Consider the following 9,304-nt stretch of genomic DNA (forward strand, 5'->3'; position numbering starts at 1 on the left):
GTCGTTCGTGAGTTATAGCGTCGCAAACATGGAGCAAAATAAAGAGAAAATACGGCATATTTTACACTACTACTACGATAAAGGCAAAAATGCATCTCAAGCCGCCAATAAAATTTGTGCAGTTTATGGATCCGATACGGTTTCCATTTCCACCGCACAGCGATGGTTTCAACGTTTTCGTTCTGGTGTAGAGGTGGTCGAAGATGCGCCACGCTCCCGAAGGCCTGTCGTCGAAAATTGCGATAAAATCGCTGAATTGGTCGAAAGAGACCGGCATAGTAGTAGCCGTAGCATCGGTCAAGAGCTGGGCATGAGTCATCAAAAATTCATTTCAATTTCAATAAAAAAAAAATTCAATACAAATACCGCAAGACTTTTTTGACAACTTATTATTCTTCTTCTTTATTGGCATAGGTACAACTTCCGCTGTTATAGGTGAGTTCACAACAGTGCGCCGGTCGTTCTCACTTTTCGCTGTTTGGCGCCAATTGGATATTCGAAGTGTAGCCAAGTTCTTCTCTGTCTTTCCAAAGGAGTGGTGGTCTTTCTCTCAGAACCGGAGGATTTTCATCCGTTCGGACAACATGACCTAGTCGGGGTTGCCGCTGCCTTTTAATTCGCTGAGCTATGCCAATGTCGTCGTATATCTCATACAGCTCATCGTTCCATCGAATGCGATATTCACCGTTGCCAATGTGCAAAGATCCTTAAATTTTCCGCAGAACTGGCACGCGTTTGTAACGCCGACGAAATACTTTTATGAACAATATGCAACATACATATATATAAACATACACATAAATTTAGTTACTTAGGATATTTTGAAAAATAGTAATTTAGAGGTTTGAAATTTGAAAATAAAATCAGGGGTAAGATACTAAAGACTCTGATTTAATTTTGAAGTTTGGTCTTACAAATCAAACAAATTTATTGCAAATTTCTGCTTCTTTTCAGTGGCATGCTTTTTGCTGTTGAAAGTATTTGATCAATGCAACAACCAAATGTGTTGAGCCATTCCGATGTCAGAGCTCAGAGGCTTTGTTAGCACTACTCAAGCATACTATACATGATAATTTTGTCTCTGTTTGCTGACTAAACTTCTTTTTCTTAAATATTAAATATGTGGAATAAGATTCCCGAAGCCAACAATTTCACCATAGATCATCAACAAAAAACCATTTGGCGATATCGAACCATTAAAAAGTGCTCATATAGATATAAAGCGTATGATTGTAGTTAAGCGATTTGCCGCAAGCAGCTAAAGCGCCCACACTATAGGCAGATACCGTTAGCACATCGCTTATTTGTTTACTTTTTGCCAAGCAAACGATTTAAAGTTAATGCCAACGCAAATAAATGTGCGTGTGTGAACACTCAACAATCGTTGACATTTGAATATAAATCACCAACAAAAACAACAGCATTCAACTAACAAACCAACAGTTATCAACTCTTTAGTGGTCGGGAGCTGCGGACGCACCACTGCGGAGCAATCAAAACGGGTAAATTGAATTACGTGCATGAGATGCACACGTACGCAACGGCAGCAACGGCGCCGAGGATTGCCTGAGGACGGATGAAAAAAAAAATTACAACAAGAGCAGCAAAAACAAAAAATGATAAGCAAATAAACGAGCACAAACAAACAAGAAGTGACAGTCGCACGGGCGTAAACAAATAAAGGCAAACAAAGCGTGCAATACATGATGGGAATGAAAAGATGACAGTGAAAAGTAGGAGCCGCCGGGGCGTATGAGTGCTCGGCGAGCGTGTGTGTGGCAGCGCGTATGCGAGGGACGAATCGACAAAGCGTTGACATATGCGCCCATTCGGCGACGCATCGCTGACAAGCTGCGGTACTAACGCTTCCCTTGCACGAAATTCTACCCCTTTGCCCTTACAGCACCCCTTATAGCCCCGCGGAGCACTTGTTGCACCCCCACCAAAGCAGTTGTCAGCGTAGACGCTTGCGGCAACATCACTTCCACCACTTAGCAACAATAACATTTTCTAAATGCAAGGCAAATATTGTCACACTAGTCGGTACACAAATACAACAACACACACTCACACTCATGTGGAGACAAAGTGACAAAAAGTTGTAGACTTCAAAATTGGGGGACGCTGCATGCAGAAAGTAAGGTAAATCAAAACAACTGGGGCAATAAGCGTGACAAGCAGAGGCAGAGCGTTAAATCAAAACAAGCAAAAACAGCAGCAACAATAATGGCAGCAACAGCACACAAAATTGAAAAATATCAACAGCGACTGGAGGGCGGAAGCTGCAGATTAGGAAAAATGTGTTGAGAAGCAAAATTCGTATTTTAACATTTGGGGTTCCAAGCATTGCTGCAGCATGTTGAGCAGCGACAAATAAGTCAACACACAAAACAGTTATTTCTAGATTTTAAAGGTGAATTAAAGTGCTACATAGTAATGTTGTTTGAACGCAGAAGTATGATAAGAAATGAGCAGCAGAGAGCAAAAGTGAAAGGAGCACATCCAACGCATAAAAATGGGGGAATATTATGTACACACTAATAAAACAAATAGGGTCATATTTTCTTAAGATTCTTTACAGTGACACTTGTTCGGCAAAGATACAAGTGTAAAATATTTAATGAAAGCACATAGAGGGAAAAAGAGATATGCAAAAATAGAGAAAATGTATTACTTGGTTAAGGGCAGAATCGTCCGTAATGGCCGTAAAGAGTACCCTTTCACGATTTTTTATCCCGGAAAGACCATAATTTTTAGAAAATTAGGCTCCAAAACATAAGTTTTTTCTTAAAATTTGCAATTATTTTAGTTGTCTAAAACAATTTACACTTTACGTCAGTAGCCTGAGTAGTTTTTTCTGCCTTTTAAAATAAAACAGAGAAGTTTCGAGAAAAATGCGTTTAAACTATGACTAAAAGAATGTTAAGAACAACAACGGCGGCGACCGATGGATTCCCGGCCGAGCTATTTAAATAGGGCGGCGAAGAACTGATAAGGAATATGCATCAGCTTCATTGTAAAATATGGTCGGACGAAAGCATGTTCAACGATTGGAATTTAAGAGTGCTCTACCCAATCCACACAAAGGGAGACCACACAATCTGCGCCAACTACCAAGGGATACGTCTCCCAAATATCGCATATAAGGTTCTATAGAGCGTATTGTGTGAAAGATTAAAGCGCACCGGTAAGAAACGGATTATCAGTGTGGCGCCATATCTTGGAAGAGAGTCGACACACACCACCTTTTCGTCGATTTCAAAGCCGCTTTTGACAGCACGAAAAGGAACTGTGTAAACTGACGTTAAGCAATAACAAAAGCTCCGTCAGGATCGGGAAGAATTTCTACGAGCCGGCCGATACCAAACGAGGTTTCAGACAAGACGATTCCCTTTTGTGTGACTTCTTCAACATACTTCTGGAGAAAGTAATTCGAGCTGCAGAACTAAACAGAACACTGATGATATTGATACCATTGGCCTCAACAACCGTGTCGTTAGTTTTGCTTTCTCCAAACTGGATAAGGTAGCGAAGCAGATGGGTCAGGCCGTGAACGTGGGCAATATCTCCTGTCATCAAACAAACAGCCGTCGCACTCGAACTTTGAAGTCGTAGATAATTTCGTCAATCTTGGAACCAGCGTAAACACCACCAACAATGTCAGCCTAGAAACCCAGCGCAGGATAACTCTTGCCAACAGGTGCTACTTCGGACTGAGTAGGCAAATGAGAAATGAAAAGTTCTCTCCCGAAGAACAAAAACCAAACTGTATAAGTCACTAATTATTGCCGTGCTGCTGTATGGTGCAGAAGCATAGACGAAGACAACAACTGTTGAGTCGGCCTTAGGAGTTTTCGAGAGAAAGGTTCTGTGAAAGCTATGGTCCTTTGCGCGTTGGCGATGGCGAATATCGCATTCGATGGAACGAGGGTTGTATGAAATATACGACGACATTAATTTAGTTCAGCAAATCAAGAGACAGCGACTGCCCTGGCTAGGTCATGTCGTACGTATGGAGGAAAACACTCCAGCTCTGAAAGTATTCGACGCAGTACCCGCCGGGGGAAGCAGAGGCAGAGGAAGACCTCCACTCCGTTGGAAAGACCAGATAGAGAAGGACCTGGCTTCGCTTGGAATATCCAATTGGCGCCACGTAGCGAAAAGAAGAAACGACTGGCGCGCTGTTTTTAACTCGGCTATAATCACGTAAAGGGTGTCTACTCCAGTAAAGAAGAAAATAGCGTTAATCTTGAAAATGATCATAATTTAGAGTAATATTTCTAAAAAAAGAAACTTAAAAAGAAATTTAGTGTCCGATTTTTTTTATTTTCTAAACCACGTTATCTTCGATGCGAAATAAGTATATAAACGATTTTTGTAGAGTCTACAAAAGGGTATTAGATTTTGTTGCACATCATCTGCCATCTGCTAGCACTTGCAAGAGTTAAAGCTAGAAAATAGTGGATATGTGACTTTAGTTGCTGTGAGCTAGCTATCGCAACTGCTAAATTAATAGATGCCATTATGAAGGTTGTGCAAATAATAGAAGTACATCGTTTCATCTTATGACGCTCTACCCCATTATTGCAACTTCGAATTAGTACATTTTGCGAAAAGCTCTTGGCCTACATCCTTACAAGATCAAATTAACGCAAGAACTGAAGCCGCTCGATCACCAGAATCGTCGTATGGTCGTGAATTCAGCTGTGCAACAACTTCAAAATGATCCGGATTTTCATAGAAAAATCATATCCAGCGATGAGGCTCATTTCTGGCTAACGGCTTCAACAACAACGTGGATGCCTTATTGGCCAAGCGGCAATCCACACGTACTCCATGAGTCACCATTGCATCCCGAAAAAATTACGGTTTGGTGCGGTTTATGGACCGTCGGCGTCATTGGGCCATTCTTCTTCTGTGATTATCAAGCCCGGCACGTTACTGTGAATGGAAATCGCTACCGTTCAATGATAACATACTATTTTTGGCCCGAATTTGATGATATGGACTTGGACAATATGTGGCTCCAACAAGACGTCGCCACAAGCCACACAGCGAATGGCACAGTCGTTTTATTGAAAGCCAAGTTTGATGAAAGTGTTATCTCACGAAATAGCCCAGTCGAGTTCCATACAAATAGTCATCATATCTACTTTCACAGAAAAAAAGAATTTCATGGATATCCCTAACTTCGTTTTAATTGAAAAACTTTTGCAGCGCTCTAATTGCAAATCCCGTTATTCATATTCATCTGTAAAAAGCAACAGCAATATTAGTTTGTAATAATCTCCGATTTTACAGATTTTTCGTTTCTAATTTCGATCTGGAAAAGCTTACCAGAAAATCTTCGATATTGTACCTTGTTCTACAAATTTATTTTTAAAATGGCCTCTAACTACCACAATAAGCTTGCTATCAGTTTTTGCTTGTCGCTTGTTGGCATCAACACCAAAACCTTAGCTTAAAACTGGTGTTTTAAACACAATGCATTGTCTCACTATGTTGAGCCAAAAGTCAACCATCATTTCTTAATAACTATAATTTTATCAGCAATATCAACATATGTATGTATGGTTATCGACGACGAATTACTTACATTTTTATACAACTAGTCGTACTATTTGAGTCAGGTACAGAACATGTGCCACCAAAATCAACAAACAAGAACACACACACATCCTATTTGCCAACAATTTCGAAATTATAGAGATCATTAAACTTTTCGTCAGTCATTACAATTTCCCAAATAGCTGCCACAGCTGCTGGCGACATCACGAGTACATTACCCCAGTTATATATTTTCATTCTCCTATGAAGCAACTAACATACCACTACTAAAATACCTGCACACATTCATATTTGTACGTACGCACACATATGGCCGACCGTTGTCAAAATGTGATGACATTCTACCAAAGTGGCAAGTGATTTGTTGAGAGAGCCCGCGTTGCAAGCGGCGAAAATAACGAGGCCACAAAGCAGAGTCTCAGCTATGGCGGCCTACCATTGCACATAAACCCACATGCATACATGTATGTAAAGCTCTATGCACTCATGTGCCAATTCATGCAAAATGCGCCGCAATGCAATGCATCATTGGTAGTCACTGCGCTTGCAACACGCGCAACATGAAAATGCGACATTTCCGGCGGCATAAATTTTAAATATGCACCTCCAATGATATGCCGGCAAACTTGCTGACTAGCTGCCTGACAATTCAAGCGCAATCGATGCCTAGTACTGAACTAACGGTGCGTATGCAGCGGCACGTATCGCATGGCCCATGAGGTATATGGGGTTCGTAGTTAAAGTTCGTTCAAGTGTACTCTGCTGAGGGCGAGTGGAAATGCCAGCGATGGCCAAAACTAACCAAATATGTTTGTTGTATGCCTGTGAGTGTGTGTGTGTGTGTGAGGTAGATATACCAAATGGTGATTTCCCGTACAGCTGAACGTTTCCACTACCGGTTCCAGTCGTGACTAATCGAATTCAAGTGGATTAGGAAATGATAAAATTTCCGACACTTTAAAGCTATCAGTAATAAAAGCGAAAACATGTTAAACAGAGTACGGAGCTTTAATCTTTTAAACCTAACCTACTCCCAACTCAAGACTCTTCAACGAAAACCCCAGATAAGGCATTACTTCGTGAAAGTGTCATGTACGATGACGTATGTTACGTCATTTTACGTCTCCTCGCGAGCAGCTTACCACTTATCAGAGGACTGACATATAAATGCAGTAAAATTTTCCAGCGTTGAACTACCACCTAGCGAGGACAATGGAAAAACACTTGTTCAGAGTTTATGGACTCCGTATACATCGAACAATAGGACTGACGTCATTTTGAAATTTGTATAGATAGCCTCTGAGGTATCCATGCTCGTTTAATCTTTGGGTCAGGTGGAAATCCAGGTCCCCATGTTGTCTGGTTATTCACGTATTGATGTCAGGTATAAGTCTGTGGGTCCACCGTTTTTGGTTGAGGTTTGCCACCGCTCTTCTTTCTCTCCTCCCTTTTTTTGATTTCTGTAATTGGCACCGATAGCTCATACAATCTCTTGAATTCGTCTCCCTTGATGTTTATGGGCGGCATATTAGATATTACTTCAGCTGCTTCGCTGATTATATTTACGTAATGATTACTTTTACTTACACAAGATATTACATTAAAGAAGACCTTATACTGAACCTTGTGGTACTCCACTTGAAATAGGTTAGCTGTTGGTGCCATCGTTGGTGTCGTAAATCAGCCTTCTATTTTCAAAATAACCATAAGAATATTTATGAGGTACTCAGGGGCGTTTCATATAGGGCTTCGAATATGTTTGTCCGTTTAGCAAAGTTGAATGCATTCTTCACATGCAGGGTAATTATCTTTTGTCACCTACTACACATATAGCAGTCTCGACAACTTCTTTCGATAGTGGAACTCTGTTTTCTGAAGCCGTATTGCCTTTTTGATAATACGCCGGCTTTCTGGATTGCAAATTCCAATCGGTTTCTTGTTATGCTTTCGTAGACTTTGCCCATTATGTCGAGTAGACACAGAGGTCGATACCATGAAGGTTTATCAAGTGATTTTTTTGGCTTTGGGATTAAAACCAGGCGCTGGACTTTTCAGGGATCGCGAAACATGCGTTGTACATTTTAGCGAAAAGAGTGGGCTTAAAAAAAATGTGACTATGAAATTCTATGATCTGCTCCACAGCGTCTTCGGTGAGTAATATAAGGACTATAACCTCTACTGAGCAATATATTGAGCGAATTATGAACGCATCACATTATTATTTCGGTAAAAAACTTGCATGTTTTCCAAACGCTGCTCCGGAGCACTATTAATATTAAATCCATACGATTTTTAGTCAGTTCCTTTCCTACTTTTGCGAGATACCTTGTAAATTTGACAGCTTTCGAACTATTAGTTCAGAAGATATAATAACTTGTGTGAAGCAATTTGTATTAGCTTATAAAAAATTGATCAAAAGAAATTTCGTGTGTTAATAAAACATTTCTTTTTATTTGAAAAAATGCTGTTCTAGCGAATGTTTGGATTGAACAATATTATTTAGACTCTGCCCCAGGGCAATCAACCATTGAATAGTGGTTTGCTAAGTTTGAACGAGACGAAATGAGCACCGAAGACGATGAAGGTGATGGACGCCCTCCAGAGGTTGACGAATACTTCAAAAAGTTCACAAAATATTTTAGGATGACCGCTATATGAGGATTATAAAGTTTTGTTAATGTAAAGGTTGTTTGTATCCCTTAAAAAGAAACGGGACAGATGTGGGATTATGTATATATAAATAACAAATAATAAATGAGGATGACGAGACGAGTTGAAACCCGGATGTATGTCCGTTTGAGTAAAAATTGAGAAATAAGAATGAAACTGATACACATGTTCCTTGGCAGAGATGAGATCGTAGATGGGCGTAATCGGACCACTGTCATGATTACCTTATATCCAAAAATTATTAAAGTCGGATTAAAGCTATTTCAGCCCGCAAATATGGAATATGTGAAAATCAGTTCTTATTGCGAACCTTTTTACTAAAAATATCGGGCAAACTCTCAGATTTATTATAATAATTATAATAATTCCCTTGCAAAATGTAAGATTTATATTTAAGATAATTTTACGCTGAAAAGTCTGCCTGACCATTAGACACCAGAGTGTTTCATTTAAAATTTGATTTTGATTTCTTCGCGGACATATGAATTTTGGTTTTTATGTTAAAAAAAATTCCAGAAAATTTGAATCCTTAATTTTGAATTTAAGTTCCAAATGGCAAAGTTCTGAGCAAATGGCAGGTCTTGTCGAAAAACTCTCTAAGGGTAAGTTGTTTGAAATTAAATTTCGACCAAAACAAGTCTATGCATGTCACAAAAATGCTTTGTTTGAGATATGTACGCATAAGAGAGCTGCAACGAGTAAATCAGTGTTTAGGCGATGATATACAAACCGAACGCTGTCGATCATTTCAATCATTGAAGCATGAGTATGCATCATTTCGGCTAGTTTCTGCTAATGCGAACGTTCATAAACAAATCATATATGAGCTGATTTCTGATTCAAAGTTGTTCTCTATCGCTGATTTAAAGACAAACCATTCGATTCTTGTACATGAACCGAACTGACGGAATCAGACAGAGTAACAGATCAATACCCGATAAGGAACAAAAATTTATTACTCGTTGCAGTTCTCTTGTACGCATATACTATATACAAAAGGAACGCTTGTATTTGTTAACAATTACCGATCCAAACGGGGTTAGATCGCCGAAAGAACAGCCCTTGG

This window comes from Bactrocera tryoni, chromosome 1, assembly GCF_016617805.1.
Source record: "Bactrocera tryoni isolate S06 chromosome 1, CSIRO_BtryS06_freeze2, whole genome shotgun sequence".
In the NCBI taxonomy this organism is placed as follows: domain Eukaryota; kingdom Metazoa; phylum Arthropoda; class Insecta; order Diptera; family Tephritidae; genus Bactrocera; species Bactrocera tryoni.